General features: G+C 35.7%; 1 pseudogene; it reads left to right on the top strand.

Moving 5' to 3' along the window:
* The first annotated feature begins 21,789 nt into the window (after positions 1-21,789).
* On the top strand, positions 21,790-23,028 carry LOC143602500 (delta(12) fatty acid desaturase DES8.11 pseudogene; annotated as a pseudogene).
* The last annotated feature ends 2,689 nt before the right edge of the window (positions 23,029-25,717 follow it).

The following is a 25,717-nucleotide window of genomic DNA, read 5'->3' as shown; positions in this document are numbered from 1 at the left end:
TCTAATACTAGTTGTACCCGGCGTTGAATATTAAAATGGAGAATTGTGGCATATTATGTCTGTCCATTTTGATCATTCATAACACTTCCTATGATCATTCATAACATTCTTAGACATATTACTGTTCATTATACACATTAACATCATATTTTAAGATGATGTTAAATCGGTACTTCATAACCTAGATAATAAACTGATACTTCTGGATCAGTTTTACTGCCTCATTAAAAACTTTAGGAAAGCGCGGAATAGACCTACGTGTCGGCCAGTGCCGGGGCAGAGATAGGGACCATGAAAGCATGGGATTCAATCGAACCTTTTTTGTTAAGAAAACCCAGCAGGACAAAACTTAGTCAAGGGAAAAAGAGTGCAGTGGGTATAATTCTCCCCCTCAAAATAGTACACGTCTTACATTATGTAGAACTTGATATTCTATTATGAGTGCTTGATTTTGTCTTTGATGTGATCTTCTCTTATTCGAATTCTTGTAAGTAATGTTGTCTTCATGGAGTCGTCTTGTCCTTCTTCCGCATCTACGAGCTGCATGTTTCTTGTATTTGTTGTATATTTGAACTTAAATGCAAACATTCTTGGACTGATATCATATATTGTTGAGCGTTCACCATGATTTTGTTGTGTCAATGTCTTTCAAAATCTATCGCTAGAAGTTCGACAGTGTCACACCCTGACCAAAGGCGGCGTAACATACCGAGGTGCAACGGATTGCTCAAGAACACTATGACACTATTAAAGTGAAAATATTTACTCAACTCATTTAATTCATTTAATAATCACAAATACAACTTGTTCAAGATAAAACACAAACAATTTCATATAATCATAAATTCATTAAAGTATCCTAAATGTATGATCTAAGTGATGAGTTTTCAGTCTTCACGTGCAACCTAAGAGTAAACCTTTAACATGCGTAAAAATAGATTTGATCAACACGAATGTTGGAGAGCAATACACTAGTTTTGACGTATGTATATAATGAGGCAAAAATCACAATTCACATGTGTAAATAGAATAATGCAACAACCATTGCAAATGTAAAGTAAATAACTGTGGCTCATTTCTATTTGGTAACAACCAAATTACTTGAAGAATGATGCCCTATTCTACTAGCACAAGGCTAAAGTAGTTACGGGTGCGTATGATCATACTTATTGAGGCTCAACAACAACTTAAAAATAAAAACTCATGCACATAATCAAATTGAGGCATAAATAAGAATCGAGCAAATATTCGTACAACACATAATGTTGAATTGTGGATTTGATAATGAGATCATAAAAACAAGTAAGTTTGAATATGGTACGCATGCCACCCCCAAAAGTATGAAAGCATAAAAAGGGGGAGTGTGATTACTCACATAGAATAGGTAACTTGAAGGATTAGTTTGCGGTAAAACGAAAAGGTAAGTTCAACGAGCAAGACCTAGATTCAGAGGGCTTTGAGTTAGTAGATGGTCTTAAAAGCTTTAAAGTAAAATAACATGACAAGTAATATAAATAATTAAAGTTTGAGGGTTAAAGTGTAAATACATAAGGAATTAAAGTAATGGTTTTTGAAAAGTAAGTTTGCTCGAAATCGGGTCTTCGTATTCTATTCATTAGTTTTACCTAACCTTTGTTAAGTAAATATGTGGGGATTGGTTTAATGCAATAGTGCACGGCCCCTTGTTAGATATACCAAAACGGGATTTTAACGAGTGTTCGATTAGTCGGTTCGGGTCTTGATAAATTGTCAAGTCCGAACCCGACATTCTAAAGTGATAAATATCACGAGATAAATTATTTAAAATAGAAACTTAACTGATGTTAGAAGTTCTATTAAGGAGAAACTCCAAACCTTGATGTTAAGCGAGTGTTCGGTTTTATCGGTCCAAGCTTGTTATAAGATCAAGTTGGATCCGACATACCAAGTACTTTAAGAAAACATTTATAATTAGTTTGTAAAAGATCTTAAAAAGAAAATGTGAGATTCGGTGGCCCGAAACACAACTAGTGTGTTTTAAGCGAGTGAACTCGGTTTAGATCGGTTTGTTTGGTTTGGTTAGTTCAAGACTTGGTATGTGACAAAGCTTGGGTCCAACAAGTCCATATTATAATAAAAATTACAAAAATGTAAATAAAAGAACTTAAACACTTAAATCTTACATACAACTTGATTTAAAACAATTAAATAAAGAGTTAACGAGAGTTCAGTTTTGGTTCGGTCCTTGACTCAGAATGAAACCGAGGATGGTTGCCACATATCCAATACCATGGAACTTATCAAGTAACTTTAGAAATTATAATACACAAATCTTACATGTAACACATTATTAAATCATTTTAAATATATAAAGCTTTTAAACGAGAGTTCGGTCTTGGTTCGGTCCTTGACTCGGAATAAGACCAAGGATGGTTACCACATACCCAATACCATAGAACTTATCAAAATAAACTTAGAAATATTAATACTCAAGTCTTACATACAATACGTTAGTAATTGTAACGATTCCGGCAAATTCAGGTATACCCTAGCCGGTATATACTATTTACATGTTATTTAATACCGAATATATGAATTATAATGTGTTTATACGAGTATATAAGATTCACAGTACGAATTATACTCGAATGTACAGCTAGTCGTATTGGAATTACGATTAACCGATGAACGGTTATTGAAACCCGAACGAATCGGGGATTACATTATAGAAGAAATATATGATGTTTAGTAAGGTTTACGAAGTATTAAAGCTTCGGGATAAGTGAATTATAGCACAGAAAAAGGATTTCGATTTAATGGTACGTCGGTACGTTAAACGAAACCTTTAATACCAAACCAAGCAAGAGATGATCAATCAAGCCGAAAAAGATGTGCAGTTATTAATAATATGATGTTTTAAGTCAATAAATGTCATGGTTTAAGTTTTTGAAGTTTTTAAATCGGTTTTATATAAATTTTATTTTTAAGCCGAAAAACGACCGTTTAGGCCTCGTTTTGAGCGGAATTAAACGTTTAACCGAAAAACGAACTGAACCAGATTATCCACAACATTATCCGGATTACACAATCCGAATGTGTGGCCAAGATTTGAGATGTGGGCCCCACCCCACACCAATACATGGACCGATCGGTCCATTGCTTGTAGTTAACATCTCATTTTCTTTTTTCTAACACCCCAACTCTACAATTCTCTCAACCCTTCAAACATCCATTCAATTCCCCTTTGATTTATACCAAGAAACCGAGGTAAATATCGGATTATAGTCGTGTTCATCTTCTTTTCTCGAGTCATTTACAAGAAAATGAGGTTTCAAATGAAAAATGGGTGAAAACCCGAGATGAAACCGATTCTTGCATGATCAAGTGATGCATACAAGTTATACAAGGGATCTTGGTCCAAGAAAGGAGTTAAAAGAGTCAAAAATCTTGGTCCAAGAAAGGAGTTAAAAGAGTCAAAAACGAATTTTTACGGTTAAAATCTTTGTTATGATGTCTTAACCGAAACCATGAAAGAAATGGCTTGATTGTGGGTGTAACTTGCTTGGTGTGGTGTTATTGTGCTTGTAGGTGTTATATCTAGTTGCTAGCAAAGGCTAGAAAGCAAGATCTTGGCGATCTAAAGCTAGAAACACAAGGTAGTTCGGTTTTTCGTATGATTTATATGATTTGGACAGATTGTGATAGACTTAGAGTTGGGTCATGAAATTTCACAGAGATGATATACACATGAAAATATGAGATATGTGAAAATTTGGTAATTTTTGGATAAAGGATGAATATTTGGTGAATTTAATGCTCGGTTTTGGCTAAAAATGGTGAAAAATAGCTAAACATCATGAAAAATTCTGGAAAATTCCAGATAAGATTTTCATAATATGTAAAAGTCACACACAAAATTTCAGGTCCATTGGAGAAGTCTAAGTAGGTTTTTCGGTAAAACGAGTTCTAGGGTTTTCTAGCTCGGTTTTGGTGAAAATGGCATGAAAAATGAGATTTTGGTTCTGGAAAAATTACAGGGAACCATGTGGATGGCAGGGGTCATCCCAGAAAAATTTGGGATTTTTCTAAGGTCGTTTGGTATTTTCGACATATTTGGTGTTTAAATGACGTTTAAAAATAGATAAATAAATGTTAAATATAAAAATTAATTCTGGAAATATTTTTATAAAATTCCTTACTGTCAAAAAGTGATTTGTGCAAAATTTCAAGATCCGAGACTAAACGGATAATTATTTGTACTAAAAAGAACATAAAAACAAACTTTTAAAGCTTAAAACGCGTAAACCGGCAAAGTTCGCCTAAGCGAGCTGACTGGTGTATAAAAACCTTAAAAATGGACTATTTTCATGAAACTAAGTTAATCAAGTAAAAGTAAATCATCCGAAAATAATTCAGATGATTTGGGTATTTTTATCCGAAATAACAGTTTCCGGCACCCTAAAGACGGAAACGGGTCCCGCGGCCAAACGGGGCGACTGAACCGAGCTCTAAATTCACGGCTTTAACTAAAATATTAGTCAAACACTATTTTCGGGTCGTGTGTGACCAAACTCATTTTTGAAACATAAAAACAGATAACAGTGCTAGGCACGCAAAACGAGGAAAACAAAATAATAATGACGGTCAAACTCTAACGATATCACAATCTAAGTCCTGAGAAGTGTTTCGGGGTTAACATTGTCCCCGGATCGTGTACGGTACCGGGTTAACAGTGTCCCCAGACGTACCAGTTAACACGAATTTAAGTTATATTAATAGAAATTGTATAGTAACGAATTAGGGATTGTATTACAGATCCGGACCGGTAGCCGTGCACAGTGTTACATATTTGCTCACGAAAAGGTGAGTTTCACGAGCCCCTTTTTACTGAACTGTTTTAAATATTTTCCCGGGGCGGAAAGCATGTTTCTATCAAAACGTTTAAGTACATGCTGATCGCATGGAAATGAATGTATTTATATAATGTTTGTTGTACGGGAATCGTACGGTAATGTATTAAGATGGTAATTGTCTGAGTTGCTAAAATTGTAAGGCCCGAAACAGTGTTCTGGGTTAACAGTGTCCCCAGAGGTTATTAAATGAGATTCTGGGTTAACAGTGTCCCCAGAGGGTATTAAATGCGTTTTTGGGTTAACAGTGTCCCCAGAGGTTATTAGATGTGTTTCTGGGTTAACAGTGTCCCCAGAGGTTATTAGATGTGTTTCTGGGTTAACAGTGTCCCCAGAGGTTATTAAATGTGTTTCTGGGTTAACAGTGTCCCCAGGGGTTTTGGGTGTGCTTCTGGGTTAACAGAGGTTTCACTTGTGGGCTCAGCATAATTACATCGCTAATTTATGATTATTATAATGATTTGTCCTGGTCTACTTAAATTAGTGAAACTCACAAACTATTCGTAGTTGACCCGTTTTCTTTACATGCTTTCTAGGTACACCCAAATTGGAATGAGTGATACGTGCTTGATGATGTGTGCTATTTTGTGGAAGCTTAAGGATCTATATTTTGTATTAAATATGTTAATGTACTATCGGTAAAACTTATGTGATAACGCCTAGACGGTAACGAAACTCGGAACAATGTAATACGTTTAAATTAATGTAGTGGTGTTTTCTTTATAAGCAATGATGTTGATATCAGACGTGTCTGTGGCATCCCGTTTACGTTTCCGCTGCGGTTACGAGGTGTTACAGTAATAAAGTATTTAAACAAAAGTTCGGTTTTGGTTCAGTTCTTGACTCGGAATGAAACCGAAGATGGTAGCCACATACCCAAACACCATTGAACCATTAAAATAATTAAAGTGTTTAACAAGGATTGCAATAATCCTCCATGTAGCCTTGCCTAGCAATACACCTAAACCGACTTGGCCGGAGAAGAGAACATGAAACAAGGGAAGTATATTTTAAACAAGATATAATATAAGCTTTAAGTAACAAGAATTAGTTAGAAACAAGAACAACATTAGTTTGACCTTGAGAAGTCAAACTACTAAGAATGTGGAAGATGAATACTTGGAACTTAGATTGGGGAGAGTTTGAGGTGAATGAGCAACTAACAAAGGATGAAATGGTCTTGTTTATATAGGGAAAGAGTAAAAATTTGGGTATTATGTTTCTTTCAAGTAAAACATGCATTTGGATAGGTTTAAAAGGTAAAAAATAATGCACAAAACAACAAGAAAATGAGCTGGTGAAATGCAGACATAGCTAGGCACTGCGCGACCACCCTTGCCCATGGTGGCCGTGCGGCGCGGCACCCCTATGGGTGGGGGTTGGTCTCCAGCTTTGATTATTTGACGCGTTTTGTCCTTGAAGTTCGTTTTCGATCATAAAAGGGTGTTTTAAGGCATCGAAAAGGACGTTTCACGATCCAACAAGTGTGAAACGAATCTGTAACATAAAAACCACTATTTTTATTAATATCAAAGAATCCAAAAGATAAAACGGGTCAGGTTTTCATACAAAAACAAATACGATTAAACCGAAAATGACGAATGTCACAGACAGTTCCTCTCGATGATGTTTAAATCATCATTATAAACTACGATTATAGTGAACTTTTAGAGTGACAACTTTGATAAATAGACATACCTAATTTTTATGAAACTTATAGCTCTCTTTTAACAATATATAATGAGTCAATTGTACCATATACAACCAGATTTCTTTGAGATTTTTATTAAAACATCTCGAGGTAATGTTTTTAATGCTTCTGCCATTTTAATCCTTTAAGGATTCATATACTTCGTGTCCTTTACAATTAAGCGGTGACGGCTGATGTGATGCAGTGTTCGTTTTATCGTAAAATATGATGGATTTAGTTTTCGCACAAGATCGTGCTATAAATTTATAAAAGGGATTTCTACTAAGACTAGCCACACACAAAATAGGCAAGTGTACATATCGTATATGTAAGATAGTATTGTTAAGAACCAAGTATAGATCCGTGGACACAAATATTTCTAATAATAAATCTTCATTTTAATTTAATCAGAGAGATAAACATTCTAGAGTGATTTTTAAACTTTTTTAAAATTATATATATATAGGTGAACAATAAGAGAAATTCTAAATGAGTAAATCAATTATATGAATGTTACCATCTAAAATCAAGAATCCACTTCATTATTCCTTGATGATTATAAAGTAAATATGTGATAAACTTGTATTAATAATATATGATAGAATGACCACTTATTTCTAAGTGAACTTAATTACCCTATGATATAAAAGAAAGTAGCATGCATAACTTTATTTCTGCCACGAGAGTGTCAATTTAAGTAAGCAAGTAGTTTTAGTAAAGTATAAAGACTATGATTGACTTTGATTTCTCAAATACCAATTTTAACAACTTCGGGTGGTTATAGTTTAGTCACACAACCTCCCCTTGGTTGATTTAAGTAGATTATAATTACACATTACTTTAACATATGATTTCTTTAACTAGAATGATAACCTAAGCAATCATGTTAACAATGTTATTTCAGAATTATCAAAACTAGAAAAATATATCATAACTTATATCTCATCGTTTCAAAGTACAATATAAGGATCCATGTTTTATCTTAGATTAGTTATAAAGATATTCTTTCTACCATATCTAGTATCCAAGAACATGAGTGAATCATGAATGAGTGTTAATCATCAACCTTAATTTGTTGACTTAAAGTGATAAAACATTTCTCATCAAAGGATAATTGCAAAATAATCATGTACTTCACTAAAACTAAATCATATGTTTAATATAATCATCAAGTAAAATAAATTTTCTTCATAGAAATTAGATGGTAAATGGAGTTTTAGCTCATGATGAGCATAGTTATGAACATAAAAGGAGATGAAGATAATAAACACACGATTAAACTAGAACAATTTAACCAAATATGGATGAATCTTTCTTCTTAAATGGTGATGGATGATGTTGATGATGGATGATGATAATGATAACCTCCAAGCCTTCAAACTCTCCATAATATCTTCAATATGAGTGAAAAGTGGGTGTTTTTATAAGTGAAACTCGTATAGAATTCTCTCCAAGCAAACCCATTTGAATGCAACATTAACCTCTATTTGTAGGTTGTCTAGTTGACCAGGCACCGCCCCGTGTACAGTGAGGCACGCCCCGTGTCCAGGTGTCCAGTTGCATTAAATACTCTATCAGATCGTACATGCTGACTCACCAAGGGGGCGTGCTTTGTGAGGCACGACCCCGTCCTTTTGGGTGTCTGTTATTTTCTTTTATCTTTTCTGAAATGTGACCACGGCCCCGGGTCCAGCTGTCCAGTTTTTTGTCTTTTCTTGTACATGAAAGCATGGGGGCGTGTTCATGAGTATGAGGGTGTGTTTTGCTGTTTTCTTTGATTTTTCTATGAATTTTCATTTGTTTCTTTGTTTGAAGCTTGGACATACCTGAAAATATAGTTTAACATGATATGTAGCTATCTGTACTATATTATACGATAGAAGTTGCAGTTTTTAGAGATTATTTGGTGCTTAAAAGATGTATATTTTTATATACATCAAACATCCCCACACTTGAACCTTGATTGTCGTCAAGCAAGCTATTCATAAATATTCTCTAAAAATAGCAAGCTAGGACCATATCTTAAACATCCCCAAAAGAGTTCCGCGAAAATGGGAACACAATAACCAACTTTAAATCATAGGAATATATGCAGTGATATATAAAAAGGTGATTTGTTTTTACGAGCTTATGTTTATGCAAAATGTCACGTTCTTACAATGTTCACACACACTTGGATTTATATCTGATTATACATGGATATATGTATATGAACACTCCTAGCCAAAATGTGACATGTGATAAATAAGCTTGTCACGAGTTCAAATCTCCCCCTTTGTGAAGGGTTGCATAAATCAGAAGGTAATAGGGGTTGGTTTTGTGTGAGTAGGGATTTTGTATTTTTTGGTGGTTCAAGGGTTAAGGTTAATGATGGTGAGGATGGTAAATACAACCTTTTCTGATTATTGGGAGTCTCAAAATGTCTTTTGATCGTCAAGACCAGTTTTGTCAAAGATGTGGATCAGTTCTTTCTCAATCATGTTTTGAACATAACTTCCAACTGTAATGGATCGTTCGGCTTTGAGCCTAATAGAACCCACCCTCATTAGTTCAGTATATTCATATTGAGACTGAGTTTGACCTTTTCTACATCTTCCTTCATGGGACCACTAACCGCATCCAAAGCATCGTTCGTATCTTTTTTGCTCTTCTTTTCATTGCGCTTTTGGAAACTCCACAAAATGGTGGCCTTTGTTCGTCTTGGCGCCACTTTTTCCTCACCTCATTGCTAAAGAGAAAAATTCTATCCCTAAGTTCTGGAGGCAACCTAGGTTTTACGAAATGTATGCAGCGAAGGAAATTGAAATCGAAAGAATGCATTCCAGTTCTTTAGGGTCTATCGGTAAAAGACCAGTGTTGTATTTTACCGGTGAGAGGGATAAAGTGGTAAGGTAAGGTTTTGTATGGCTTTTGGTTTTGTGTGTGGTTTGAGGAAATTGTGAAAATATTACATTCTTTCTTATACAATGCTTCGTGCGGTCTTGAAAAAAAATTCTTGAGACAAGTTCTAGTGTAACATCATGAAAGTTCGGGTCAATAATACCAAGTTCAAAAAGATAAAGGACCAAAAATGCCAAGTTTCAAAATTCAAGGGTTAAAACAAAAATTCTGTGTTTCCAAAGGATCACGATATGCGATCGCCTAAGGACCAACGTCATCGCTTATCGCGATGACGTGGTCTGACCGGCGTGACACTTGTCGCCACGTGTCAACTGGTGGCACTATGTGTCGCCACGTGGCACCGCGTCCACCACGTAGCAGCCCTAGTGGTGACTGGCCAACCATACGTCGCGATACGCGACGGGGTTCTCTGGTGACCATCGCGTATCACGATGGGTCACCATATTTGCCTATAAAAGGGGGCCATCAGCCTCTCATTCCATCACACCAAAAATCCACAACTCATTCTCTCTCTAAACATCTCTCTAAAACCTCGTAAAGGTGCCTTCGAGCAACTCGATTTCCGTGCCCGATTCCTCGTATTTCATGCCACTAAACCATCAATACCCGAAGTACCGACAACGTTATCTCAAAGTTTGAGCCATCACAAGACAACCCGAAGTTCCGCCTTGAAGTACGCGCCAAGTGAGATTGAAGAAATGACATGCCTTGATTCGCGTGTCAAGAAAAGTGTTGATTAAGAAGTTCAAAAAAACGATGAGACGTCGAAGTGCTGCTCGAGTGTCTAGGGTTGTTATAAGCCAAAAAAGGTAGGCATAATGCCCGAATAAAATAATAATAAAGTATTAAAAGGCTTAAAACTCTAAGTCGAGGATATACTCGATATCTCGAAAATAATAAAAGAAAATATAACAAAGAAATATAAAAGAAAGAAGGATATATATAAAGTGATTCTTTGTTATGAATGTTATTTAAGTTTAATATTATTCTTAAATAAAAAGTAAAAAAAAAGTATACGTTTCTTAAGAAGTAATATTTTATAAACATTAACCGGGTATTTTATAATCTCGTGTTTTGTAATATTTTAATCCACATAAATATAACTTCCGCTTTTAATCCGCTAACTCTGATTTATTTACAATTGTGGTACCAACATATGTGTCACACGCCCAGGCCGTGGTTTGGGGTGTGACAAGTGTTGGTATTAGAGCCATCGATTTTAGCGAATTATGTATTAAAAGATAAAACTTAAGCTTCGATCCAAGTAAATAAGAAAAATATTTGTTATTACTTGTTTAAATTTAAAATAGGGATAAGATAGGCTCGTAAACCTTTTCTATCCCTCCTCAATCTAAACCACCCAATCCATAGATGTCATTTAAGAAGATGATGGATGGATTCATGAGAGAGGCGAGAAGAGCTGGAATTCCCGAACCCCTTCCGAAGGACAATAAGAGTGAGGATTACTATGGAGCCTTCTTCACTCAAGATCACCCGATCGACCGAACCAAACCGGTGGACTTCCCTGGAACCGAACAATATCCGATCAACTTACCCGATGATCCACCAATACAAAGGAATGATCTCCCAAGACACTCAAGTTATCACCCATCAAGTATACCAATGTACCATCCGTCCGACATCCCGACGTACCATCCGTCCGACATCCCGACGCATCATTCGTCTGATGTTCCAACATATCAACCACCTAATCCTCATCCGTCGTATGCATTTCTCTCTAGCAAAAAAATTAAGGAGGAACCTGAGCCTGATTCATCTGACTGGATGCAATGCCACTCTGACCAAAGAAGATGGCATAATGGAACTTCTGCTTTCGAATCAGTTGATTCTCACCCCAACATCTATGATGGACCTTCTCGAAAGCCAAAAATGAGGGTTATGATGCCGTATGAAAGTTTTCGTCTGCATTCTATAGTGAATGAGACCGCCAAGTTGATGGAGGAAGAATACCCTGAAGAAGAAGAAGAAGAAGAAGAAGAAGAAGAAGAAGAAGAAGAAGACCCGTAAGAGGAAGAAGACCCCGAGGAAAATCCTAATGAAGTAACAACGCCAATGGAAGAACCGTCAGATTGTGACTGCCCTCCTGGACAAGGATGTGTGCAACCGTTCTTTCACAAAAGTCCAAGCTATGGCTCTGTGGACCTCTACATGCAATACCTTCAAGAACTCAAGAATAAGTCATCATCAAGTTTCCCACCGTATCAAGGCAAGATTCCATCAGTCAAAGAACAAGCAAACGAGATCCGTGAACAAAATGAAGCAGCTGAAGCTTTCTTCAACTATCCATCTGACGTTACATCATCACCATACCCCAAGAACCATTATGACATCGTTATGATGGGGTACCACGATCCGCCACCTCGATATGGATACCCGAACAAGATCCCACAGTCCCAAGAAAAGCATCTTGATAGGGCCTTGCATGAGACTGATGATAAAAGAAAGAAGGTAGCTGTTGATGGAGCCAAGAAGAAGAAGATAGGAGATAAGCTTCTTCGAAAATGCAACACAATGACCAAATTGGTGAAGAAATACATGAAGAACTGAGAACCCTTAATGAATCGAATAGTAATGTGTATTATGTTGTGTTGTAATTTTGTGTGTAAAAGAACATTGAATCGTCATAAGAATAAGGATAGGAATATATATCGAGTGACGATATATATAAGTATGTGTTTGTAATGATATATATATATATATATATATATATCATTTATGATATATATATATATATATAATATATGTGTGTGTGTATGAAATGAATAAAATGTGTATTTAAGAAAAAAATGTCATTTAAATTTCAGAAAAGGTCAAAACAAAGCAATGCTGATGCTTCTCGAAAGGAAGCCGAAATTAACGCAAATAGAAAATATAAAGAAAAAGAACAAGAGCAAGAACAAATTCCTGAAAAATAAATGAACCAAATACAAATGATGATAAAAGAATCCGTGAGAGCCGAATCTCACATATAAACTCAATCTAGGCAATCTCGTTCCGTTGAACCATCCCAAAAATATTTTAAATCCAAACCTCGTCCTAATCCATACCATCTCGAGGAGAGTGCTCATGAATCAAACGCTGATGGCGGCATAAAACAAAAGTTTAAGAAATTAAAAATCGAAAGCTGCTCCTTTAAAGACATTAAGTATTTTGGACCCAAGGAATTTTATTGCGACAAAGGCGCCATTGCGACTGTAAGATGGCTTGAAGAAATGGAGTCGATAGTGATTATAAGCAAGTGTTCTGAACAAGAAAAGATCCAATATTCTACCCAAATGTTTAAGGGAGAGGCTCTAGAATGGTGGAATACGCTGATAATGAGCAAGGGAAGACAAATACTATATAATCTGATGTGGGAGGAGTTCAAGGAGATGATGATGGCGAAGTTCTGCCCAATGCATGAGACTGGTCAAATCCAAACAAAGTTGCTAAATCATAGAGTTGTAAGAACCAACCTCCGAGAATACAACACGAAATTTCCTGAATACTGTCGTCTTGTGCCCCAGCCGGTAACCCCCCGAGTCCAGCAAAGTCACTCGTTACATTTGGGGACTTCCGCGGGAAATCCCAGACATGGTAAGGTATCACCTTCCACAAACCGCCGACTCTGCAATGGTATTTTATACCTTCCCAACATGTCACAATGCAATATATCAAAACACTCTTGGGTTTGATGAAACTAATCGAAAAAGGTAGACAAGTGTGCTTAGCCTTTGCACACGCATCATAATCCACAATTTTAAATAAAACATTCTGAACGAAATTAAGATGAGAGAGCTTGGTACAAGAAGTATGACCTAGTCTTTTGTGCTACACATCCACCGTTGACATCATGACCTTTATTTTATTTTCCAACATCTCAATCCGATATAGCCCGTCCTTGCATTTACCCACTTCAATCAATTCTCTTGTCTAAAAATTCTGCATAAAACAAAATTTCGATAGCTTATGGAACTTTGAAGTTCCCTTGATAGATGGCTAATAGATAAGAGGTTGCATTTAAATTGCAGAATGTTCCCCGTTTATGGTACTTCTATTCGACAGTTGACAATACACTCTACATTTTACGGTTATTGAGGTGTCATTCGGTATCATGACCGGGTATTCGTTTTTAGAGACCAGTTTAGCTTCTAACCATTCGGCTCGATATGTTATGTGTTCGGTACAACCCGAATCAATAACCCAATAATTACCTTGGTTTACCTTACCAGATGAATCTCCATTTCCAGCAAGATGGTTCAAGAGTGCATAGTATTTTTCTGTGTTTAAACCTGGAATGGGATTTGCTTTTAGTCCAGATCTTTGTGAGTGAGAGTAGGAAGCGTGAATGGCATATGAAGAATTACGGTCGACATGATTTTCTTCGGCCGTCTGCATGTCATTGGTCATGGCGACTAATAACAAAAGTTTTTTTATTGATTTTTTTATTTTTTGGTTTGAGAGCCTGCTCTGATACCAATGTTTTCATAATCAGATTGGATAGTGAACCGGACGGGTAACCGGTTCACCAGTTCAACCAGTCGAACCGATCCAGCCGGCCTTACAACTTTTATCTAAAAAATGACGATTGGGGTTGAAAATATTATTTTTCAAAAACATAATAATATTTGGTTAATACTAAAAGCTGTTGTGTACTCAAATTAACACATCAAAGAGAGAATCAATTGAGAAGTGATTACTATGATTCAATTCACAAGAGAGATTACAATGAGAAACCAAAAGATAACAAGAAGGAGATGGGAAACAGATTAGATATGAAGAGATGAGAAGATAAGAACCAACTGCTAACAATATTCATTAATGCCCTAAACTCGATTATCCTTCTCCTTTTAATTTGTGATGGAGCCTGAAATCCTTCATAATTTGTTGGGCCTTGCTAACACTTGAACCGGGCTGCTTACTTTGGTCTATTATGGTGTCGTATATGTGAACTGGGCTTGGACCCATAATGTTCACAATATTACTCCACCCTTTCAAATTCACCTTGTCCTCAAGGTGAAGTAGAAGTCCTAACGGGCTGGGATGCAGCAAACAAGGTAGTCTGATAAAGCCGGAAGTTGCATCGTGGTTGGTGGGCTCATTATTGTTACCCATTAGATATAATCCAATAGGACCACTTTTTTCTTGGATGATAATTAAAAAATGACAAATAGTGTAAAATGTGTATAAAAAATGAGGACAGTAGTCAAATATGCCTAAGCTACTCCACTCAGAATCAAACTTTCTTTGGAAAATCAATGTTTCTTTATAAATTTTCAGTGTAAGAAACCAATTATCCAACACTTCAAGGCTTGTAGTCACTTCAAGCATATCAAGTCCCCAATTATCATAAGTGCAGACTACAAAAACTAGTGACTCCAATGTATCAGTTGTATCCAAAGTACCAATTTTGCTCGCAGCAGGTGTATTTATGCCAGCAGTGTCTTTTTTTTGCCTTCAATGTTTGATATTTCTCCCCAATGCCCATTTGCCCCATGAGGGAGTTGGCTGCTGTGGGCCCTAGTGGCGCTTCTCTAGTGTTGACAACAATGTTATCTTTAGTCATGTCGAAAGAAGAGAACATGTTACTGGTCTTTTGATTGGTGGACTTTGGATGCGGTTTGACCTTTGGTTGACGGGTGTCTCTTTTCAAATTTCTATGAGAACAAAAATGGCATGTGTATACAATGTGAAGAGTGTTGGTTGTGAATTGAAGCAAACACTTTACAGAGTTCGACTTCAAGGTGTGTTGAATGTAGGGCAGATCCATCGCGTTGTGGTTTTGTGAAGAAACGATTGGCTCAGGAACATAGACGTGCCATGCCATAACTTTGACCAAGATTACACATAGAAAAACCTGAATTGAATTTTTACCCCTGTTCAAAAGTTTATTTTGCTGATTTAAACAACCAGCATGCCCACTATAATTCATAGTCCCAAATCGTTGAATAACTGGTGGTTGCATAACATCAATAGTATGTCTTAGTGCAGCAACAATTTTACCACCAGCCACTCCAAACTTACGCATAACTTGCATACCAGCCTGCCATTCAATATCTTTGCCAATAACATCCAACAAACCACAGTTACTTGTGATGTAACAACCCAATTCCATCTTAAGAACATGACCATGTATCTTATTTGTCCTCACAATGTTCTTAACATACAACATCCAATCATCTAAAATAATCGAAATATCAAAAATTCGGTGCGTAAAACGTAACCTAGTGAACCGGTTCTGGATGTCTTATGTAATATACACCAATTCATTCCATTTTAACCCGAAATCTTGATCACTATTACCTTCCTTTTTGTCTCCCCGACTACCACCTTGGTCATATGTCAACTTTATAGAAATAAAAATATGAGCAGAATGTACAAAAGTCTACCGTTTGAGCCTTAACAGCAGTTGCAAGTTCCAAGGGGAAACTACTAAGCTTAAACAAATCCGGCCCAAGATCAAGCATGCGAATAATGCGACGAGAACGAGGTGTGTTAATAAAATTTGGACGAAAATCCATCAATTGGCATTCAACATCAAAAGAGAAACAACGACCAACATGTAGACTAGCAGAACTATCAAAACGGTAATGGTTTGTACTAATAGCGGAAATAAAGCGTGTACGGCGAGGATATACCTGAATCGGACTCGTAACAATGCATAGAAAAATTGTAGAACAATCAGATGTAGAGTTCAATGAACCCGGGTCAAAACCAAAGGTCCTCGCTAACCAAACAGCCCCAAATTTTGAACCAGAACTGGAAAAGAAACTAGCTAAACTACCAAGAGTACCATGCTTTGCATAAACAACAGTAAGAGTGTTTGGAGTAGGAGATAACTGAACAGGATTGGCCATCAAACCCGGTTTCCATGTGAAGCAGTGTGCAACTATTGAATCAACAACATCACAAACGGTGGTTTCGAGCTTATTAATTGCCGTCAAATCATCTGCCAAACCCAGATTTATAAATGGTTTTACATGCTCAAGCGGAAAATAATAATCTGATATATATGTTTGACCATCCTTTACCCCTTGTGAGCCACTAATAAAAACCATGGATTAAGATTTGATATATAATACCTCATCATCAAGCATATGAGGATCTTCATCGTCAATTGAAGCTGCAATATTTTTAGGCATTTCATCAAACACCTTGTGAGCAGTAGTTACAAACGGAATTGAAACATAGTGAATCGAACATGGCTCAACAGAAGTAGCCTGAAATTGAGTAATAATTGCAGTGGTGAAATCATTCCAGGTGATGAATTCTGAACTCCCATGCCAACCATTGAACCACCAGAAAGGTTCGTCATCGAATAATTCAATCACATAAGGAAATCGTTCGTCATCGTAGATATCATAAAAGAGAAAAAATCTATGCTCAGGTTCAATAAAAGCACCAATGTTGTGTACTCAAATTAACACATCAAAGAGATAATCAATTGAGAAGTAATTACTATGATTCAATTCATTAGAGAGATTACAGTGAGAAACCAAAAGATAACAAGAAGGAGATGGAAACCAAAAGATAACAAGAAGGAGATGGGAAACAGATTAGAGAAGAAGAGATGAGGAGATAAGAACCAACTATTAACAATATTCATTCATGCCCTAAACTTGATTATCCTTCTCCTTTTAATCTGTGATGGAGCCTGACATCCTTCATAATTTGTTGGGCCTTGCTAACACTTGAACCGGGCTGCTTACTTTGGTCCATTATGGTGTCGTATATGTGAATTGGGCTTGGACCCATAACGTTCACAACAAAAGCTCTCGTGATCATCACAACCAAGGCTAGGGTTTGTGTGCTATCAAATTTAATCTGATTGTCTTTATTTATCTATGTTGGACATGATTACATTGTGTTTATTAAGAGCCTTTGGCAAAGTTACTGTATTCATGTGTTTTATTCAAGTTTATGTTAGTTCAAAGACGTGTTAACTAAAATCACTTCATGTATCTTTAGTTTATTGATATATATTCATTAAATGTTCAGATAATATATTTGACTAAAGATTATGTTAACGTGTTGGTATATGACTAAGATCACCTTTTATAGTCTAATATATCATGTTTATTTGTTATAAGCTTTGACATATACAATCTTAATGCGTACAAACCGGTTTAAAACTCAAAACTTGTTTGGGTTGAAACCGGTTTGGTTTGTTGAAAAAAAGCCATAACGGTTTATGATCGGTTTTGGTTTGGATTAAAACCGGTTTCTTGACCAGGTTACGATCGGTTTCGGTTTGGGTTTTGATCGGTTTCAGTACGGGTTTTGACCGGTTTCAGTTCGGTTAACCGGTTTGGAAATAATCGATTTCAAACCAGTTCGAGTTCAGTTCAATTTTCGAGTCGGTTCGATTAACCGCTTTAATTGCCCTCCTTTAATAAAATTTGTAGGTTCTTTATTTCACAACCTATGTTTCTTTAATCAAAGTTATGTCTATTGACTTCCCAATTAAGTTTAGAAACTCAGGCTATTAATAATATATGCTATCAAATCTGACCTTGGTTGTGTTTAATTTTTAATTAATTGCATTTCAATTTCATATTTAACATTAACTAGACCCGTGCGTTCAGTATCCAGAAATTTGGACCCGTAGCCACATGTTGCAACATGTCAATGACAAAGGAAAACAAAACCGTGGACATCCAAAAATGTTAACGCTACTCAAAATAAAAATAAAATTAAAAAAAAAACATATAACCAAATTATAAAAAATGAAGATGTAAATTAAAATTCTTGGGGTCGGATCTCCGTTACGGCTGCAATATAAGTCATCACACCAAACGGAGCATCATCATACCTAAACCTATACAGAAGATTCAACCAAATAACAAATTTTGAACAGTAATCTTAGGATATTAATTTATTTTAATAATTCAATTGTCAATGAGAGGCTTAGGTAAAAAACATGGCCGCCAAGCTAAAAACCAAAGCATCAAAGCCACAAACCGATCTCAATAGGTGAAATCACAATAGGCTCAGCTCCGCTGCATTATGACTGCAACATAAGTTGTCACGCCAAAATGCAAAGCATCATCATGGCCAAAACCGATCACAATAACCCTCACGTTTTGACCTAGAAGTATAAGGCTATTCATACACAATTATATTATTAACTCATATACTAAAAGGCAATTATTTGTAGCAAGGCTGAATACAAATCAATATGTAACGTTAACAGATTATAGGTCAACTGAACTCAATCTGGCCCGTTTCACACTGAACCCGGTTCAATATGCAATGTGATTGTTGTAACAAATTGCGGATCAACTTCTGGCCCATTGCAACAAAAACGAACACATGCAAGAGAAAGATGTCTTAAAAAGTACAACTCTATGCAACATATACAATCACTCAAGCACAATACAAAAGTAACTATGAAAAGCACACTGTTAAGAAGTCTGATTTGGCCCGTTTCAAACTGAAACCAAACCATTTGACATGTGACCCAACCTAGGAACACCCAAGAATGCCAGTCAAATGATTATCATCGCATAATCATTCGGGAAGCAGTATTGAAAACCCCAAATGTAAAAACCTCATTACGTAGGTTTCAAACCATTAAGGTAATGAACACCAAAAAGTGCCCCCCCACCAAACCATTTGACATGTGACCCAACCTAGGAACACCCAAGAATGCCAGTCAAATGATTATCATCGCATAATCATTCGGGAAGCAGTAAAACCCCAAATGTAAAAACCTCATTAAGTTGGTTTCAAACCATTAAGGTAATGAATACCAAAAAGTGCCCCCCCACCAAACCATTTGACATGTGACCCAACCTAGGAACACCCAAGAATGCCAGTCAAATGATTATCATTGCATAATCATTCGGGAAGCAGTATTGAAAACCCCAAATGTAAAAACCTCATTAGGTTGGTTTCAAACCATTAAGGTAATGAACACCAAAAAGTGCCCCCCCCCCCAAATGAGAATAATCTCATCATTCATTTCAACTCGTAATCAGAAAGAGGTTTAGAGCCTCGAGTAGCAAGGCTGAATACAAATCAATATGTAACGTTAACAGATTATAGGTCAACTGAACTCAATCTGGCCTGTTTTACACTGAACCCGGTTCAATATGCAATGTGATTGTTGTAACAAATTGCGGATCAACTTCTGGCCCATTGCAACCAAAACGAACACATGCAAGAGAAAGATGTCTTAAAAAGTACAACTCTATGCAACATATACAATCACTCAAGCACAATACAAAAGTAACGATGAAAAGCACACTATTAAGAAGTCTGATTTGGCCCGTTTCAAACTGAAACCAAACCATTTGACATGTGACCCAACCTAGGAACACCCAAGAATGCCAGTCAAATGATTATCATCGCATAATCATTCGGGAAGCAGTATTGAAAACCCCAAATGTAAAAACCTCATTAGGTTGGTTTCAAACCATTAAGGTAATGAACACCAAAAAGTCCCCCCCCCCAAATGAGAATAATCTCATCATTCATTTCAACTCGTAATCAGAAAGAGGTTTAGAGCCTCGAGTAGCAATAATCAAATATTCGCTATCGTAACGAAGTTATATAAACAATCGATCAATCTAAGAGGCTCAGATCTCTGACAATCATCATAACCTCAAACAACAACAAACGGGTAGTACAACAGAGAAAATAGATAGAAGGCGATAACAACACCCTCAATTTCTCTCTATCTATCTTACGGCACGAGCAGCAAGCATCCAGCCAGACAGGCTACCACTATCAGGGTTTCCAATTGTTCCAACGGTCACTATGGCAGGGTTGAAGATGGAGTGACAGAGGGAGTTTACGTTCAACTATAGCCCTTACATGCAATTATAGCCCTTACAACCTATTTATGCGTCAAGTACAGGTGACAAATGCGTTAAGTAGTTGCAAATTAATAAAACTATGTATAATATAATTGTACGAATCATAAAAACCAATCCTGTTAAGTTTTTCTTATTTATGTGTTTTCATCAATTAGTAAAGTTTTGAATTGCACGTTTTGGGTCTCGTTTTGGAGGTTCTTGTTGGATATACAACGATGGGGTGGGGTGACTTTGTCAATCAATTTTTTTTCCTTCATGTTTATATTTTTATTTATGTTAAAAGTTGTGTAATAATTGAAAGGATGTTATGGAATATTTTACCACTACGCCACTTTTTACAAACTAGCCATTGCTGACTCGCTATAGTTCAACTTAAATTTTGTAACATTTGGTTAGTAAAAACACATTATCCCGTTGATTTAATTATTGAATGGTGCTAATAATTTCCGGTTGAAAGTTTTGTTTTAAATTCACATTTTTCAATTTATTTTATTACTAGTTTAAGTACGTGTTAGCAAAGTATTTAGCTGAAAATTAATTCTTATCTAGTTTTGTTATTCAATGTGTAAATTTAAATCGTATTTGACTGACTAGTTTAAAATTTTGAACATTCTTAGTTGTATTGAAAGGCACTTTGTTAACTAGGTGGTCCCATCAATAATCCAATTGCATAAAAGCTCTGTATGGATTCCATCCTAAAAAATAGTGGCTAGACAAAGTTATAGTAAACATGTACTTAAATGTCTATGAATGAATTTAAAAAAGTAAAGAAGCGCAAGAGTAATTTGTTCACGTAATATATTTATTGAACTGCATAGTGTTTAATTTATAATAAATCGTTTCATGTTATTGTATCATCATTTTCTATTTACTTGACCTTGCTCATTTATGATTCGACCAATCTTTTGCCTTTTTAATGAAAATTCCTGAACTCGTTACCGCCATATGTATATCTTCAACCCACTAAGAATAATTGTGTATCCAACACATTACAAACGTGTGTCAAACCAAAATATTGTTATATCGTAGATTAAAGTATTAAACACATTAACTTAGGATAAAAGCAACTAAAAATAATATTTCTAACCATACTAGCACATTTTATAAATAATTGATATGTAATTTTACATATTTTAAAAGGATTATAATTTTATTATTTTCATTTGTATTTATCTATCTATATATATTGATTAAACACTTTGTCCAATTTAATTTGACTCACCCGAGAAGAACCACAATATATCCAGCCTCCAAGTGATTTATACAAAAAGATAGAAACCAAGTAGTTGCTTGGAACAGTTGAAAATATGCTTGATAAGTTAGGGAAAAGGCAAAGAAACTTACAGCTTCCAAACGTGAGTGATATTAAGTGTACTTGCAAGAATAAGATATTCATTTGAGCCATCGGCTTTGAATCCTTATCACTATAGATACTAAGCATGCCGAAATAGAGTCACCAACCAAAGAGAACAAAAACACACATTCTCATCAAGGCCCTTGTTCCTCAAGGTTTTTGTTCTTGTATTACTAAATATATATCTGCAGAAATATGGGAGCGGGTGGCCGGATGTCGGATTCATCTGATCAGGTGAAAGATGTGCTGAAACGTGTCCCAATTGATCCACCATTTTCATTTAGTGATCTTAAGAAAACAATCCCAGCCCATTGTTTCGAGCGATCGGTCATCCTCTTATCATACTATGTTGTTCACGATCTTATTATTACCTACATCTTTTACTTCCTTGCAAACACTTACATTCCACTTCTCCCCGCTCCTTTAGCTTACTTAGCACAGCCCATTTATTGGTTTTTCCAATCTAGCATCCTAACTGGTTTATGGGTGATAGGTCATGAATGTGGTCACCACGCCTTTAGCGAATACCAGTGGGTTGATGACACTGTTGGATTCATCCTCCATTCTACTCTCTTTACCCCTTATTTCTCGTGGAAGTACAACCATCGAAGTCACCATACCAACACAAACTCACTTGATAATGATGAAGTTTACATCCCTAAACATAAGTTGAAAGTCATGATTTATTCGAAAGTTCTTAACAACCCACATGGTCGAGTGTTCACTTTGGTATTTAGGTTGACCCTAGGGTTTCCTTTGTATCTCCTAACTAATATTTATGGGAAGAAATACCCAAGATTTTCCAACCACTTTGATCCATTAAGCCCCATTTTCACCGAGCGTGAAAGAATTCAGGTTCTGCTATTGGATATTGGTATTCTTGCGGTTCTTTATGTTGCTCGGCAGCTTGTAACAGTGAAAGTATTCACTTGGGTCATTTGCATGTATCTAGTTCCTGTGGTAGGAGTACATGCTTTCTTCGTCTTGATCTCCTATCTGCACCACACCCATATCTCCTTGCCACATTATAACTCCACAGAATGGAACCGGATCAAAGGAGCATTATCCACTGTAGATAGAGATATTGGAGTTCTAAATAGGGTATTCCATGACGTTACACACACTCATGTATTGCATCATCTCATCTCTTATATTCCTCACTATAACGCAAAGGAAGCAATGGACGCAATAAAACCGGTTTTGGGTGAGTACTATAAGATCGACAGGACTCCAATCTTTAAAGCAATATGGAGAGAGGCTAAGGAATGCATGTACATCGAGCCTGATGAAGATAGCGAGCATAATGGTGTATAATAGTATCATAAGTTGTGATCACAAGGCAGTTTTATTCTTACGTTGCTCTACTTTGTTTATCTCGAACTAGCTTTTGAACCCGTGTATTACACGAAATTTGTAAAATAATAAAGATAAAAAGATCCATTATCTGAAAGAATGAACAAAATTATAGATAAAAAGAAGATAAATATATAGTACAAACAATAAGAAGTATAAAATCTCAAATTTACAAATTCATTTTTTTATGTACAACATTTGTAAAAATTGTTTGGACCAATTACCCGTGGATAACTATGATAATGAGATGAGAGATTTAAAAATTAGAAGAGAAATTATAACCTATTTCTCAAAATTGTTTTGTCCCATGACCCATGGATAGGTAGGATAAATAAGATGAGAAATTAGAGAATTAGAAATTACATTATAACCCATTTGGCAAAATTATTTTAACCCATGACCAATGAATAGTTAGGATGAATGAGATGAAATATTAGAGAATTAGAAAGGAAATTATAACCCATTTGCCAATATGGTTTGCTCCATAAGTCATAGATATGTAGGATGAATGAAAAGAGAGATTAGGCCAAGAATGAATGTAGGATTACCACATCATCCTCATTATTTTTTTTTATTAGTATAGTTAGATTAGTAATTTTCGTGATTTAAATTTTTCCGATTGTATTTTATTGAATCATATGAAATATGTATGGTAAGTCATTACCTGGATTGTTTTTCAAAGTTAAATTTGTACACGGGACCTCTTAATCACCTTTCTTTAGAAAGTTTCCATAGATATAAAGTTCATTCTATATATATATATATATAGAGGATCATGAGAGAACTCCATTTTATGGAGAGAACTAAAGAACTAATAATGAAGTATTTTAAATTTAATTAAAAAAATTAAATTTTTTTTTTTCTTTCATCCTTCTTATATGTTGTTATTCTTCACCATAAAAAATATAAAAAAATACGAGATTTAAACGCAAGATGTAACATCCCGAAATCTTCATGAATCAATTTAAAATGTTAATTACGTTGGATGAATTAATTGAGTTAGTAGAATAATAATGATAATAATATAATAATAAAGACAAAGGGATGGTGGGATAAAATAGATGGAATTAGATCATGGACTTAGAATGAAGATGAGCCTAAGGTTCATGGGCTTAGGGTGTATAAATACCCCTTAAACCCTAAATCCTTTCCATCTACATCATTCTACACCTTAGCCTACACCATAAAAAACACACATTTAAGGCAAACACTCTCTACACTATTCTATTCAACGATCCAAAACCAACCAAAGGTAATAAATCATTTATCTCATCTGACCCAACAATTTAGAGCCCGACACCACAACCCCGGGATGCCGAATGAGCCGTTTGAACCTAGATCTAGTTTTATTCGGGTGTTTATTCAACCAAAAACGAACTTAAAGGCCACCTTAGCTTGGATCTAGACACCCCGAAGCAACCTGTGTTGTAAACAATCAAACACCAGCCAACCATGGTGGTTAACGGCGGCTGACGGCGCCGGAATCGAAGAGAAAACCCAAAAACACGAAAAAGAAGGCTGGTCTAAACTTATAAGGCGTATAAGTATATGGCTGCATAAATATAAGGCATATATGCATATGTGTACCGTATATGTATATATGTGTTCTGTATAAGTAAGGCGTATATGTGTGTATATATATATATGCACCGTATATGTAAGGCGCATATGTATATATGTATATCGTATATGTAAGGCGTATATGTATACATATGTACCGTATATGTAAGACGTATATGTATATATGTGTATTGTATATGTAAGGCGTATATGTATAAGGCATATATGAATGTATGTATGGCGTATATGTATAAGGCATATATGTATGTATGTACGCCGTGTATATATGTATGCCGTACAACGTGTATGTATGCATGCCGTGTATGTATGCATGCCGTATATGTATGTATGCCGTGTATGTATATAGGACGTGTATGTATGCATGTCGTGTATGTATGTATACCGTATATGTATGTACAACGTGTATGTATGTATGTATGTATGTATGTATGTATGTATGTGTGTATGTATGTATGCCGTGTATGTATATTGGACGTGTATGCATGTATGTCGTATATATATATAGCGTACATGTATGAATAACATATATGTACGTATACCGAAAGTGTATGTATGACATATATGTATGAGGCATACGTATGTAAGTAAAGATTATGGACTTATACAGTATATATGCTAGAACAAGAAACTAATTAATAAAGAAGGTAATGTTTAAAATGAGAAAGACCTACAAAGAAGGGCCAAGGACGCAAACGAACTCTAAAAGTAGTAGTTGATTATTGTGCCTTATTACACAGTCAGTCATACATTGCAAAGGAATGACATAACCGTCATCAGAAGCAGGACCATGTGAGTTTCTAGCCCCATTTCCTTGTTATGTTTTTGGGGCTGTGTGCATACTCAATGTGAAATGTTAATACACTTACCTTAGGTGGTAAGTGTATGCCATAAATAATTTATATGATCATTATTATATTTAGGATATGAATGAATGCTTATCGGTGCGTGAACGATCTTCGTATATTGCACGTAACGCCAAGGAAGGTGATTGTTAGTAGATTAATGTGATGGATGCCTTGTATGTTCGTATGTTATGATGTAATTTTCTTTTTTTACGTTGGTATGTTATATATAATTATTGTATATTTGGTACGTGTAAGCAGGTGTATGTACGGTATGCGGGCTCTAT

The sequence above is a fragment of the Bidens hawaiensis genome, unplaced genomic scaffold (assembly GCF_021521415.1).
Source record: "Bidens hawaiensis isolate Kalapana, Puna unplaced genomic scaffold, B.hawaiensis_p1.1 tig00059039_1, whole genome shotgun sequence".
In the NCBI taxonomy this organism is placed as follows: Eukaryota; Viridiplantae; Streptophyta; class Magnoliopsida; order Asterales; family Asteraceae; genus Bidens; species Bidens hawaiensis.
The sequence above is the reverse complement of the archived record's forward strand: the minus strand, read 5'-3'. Positions and strand labels throughout refer to the sequence as shown.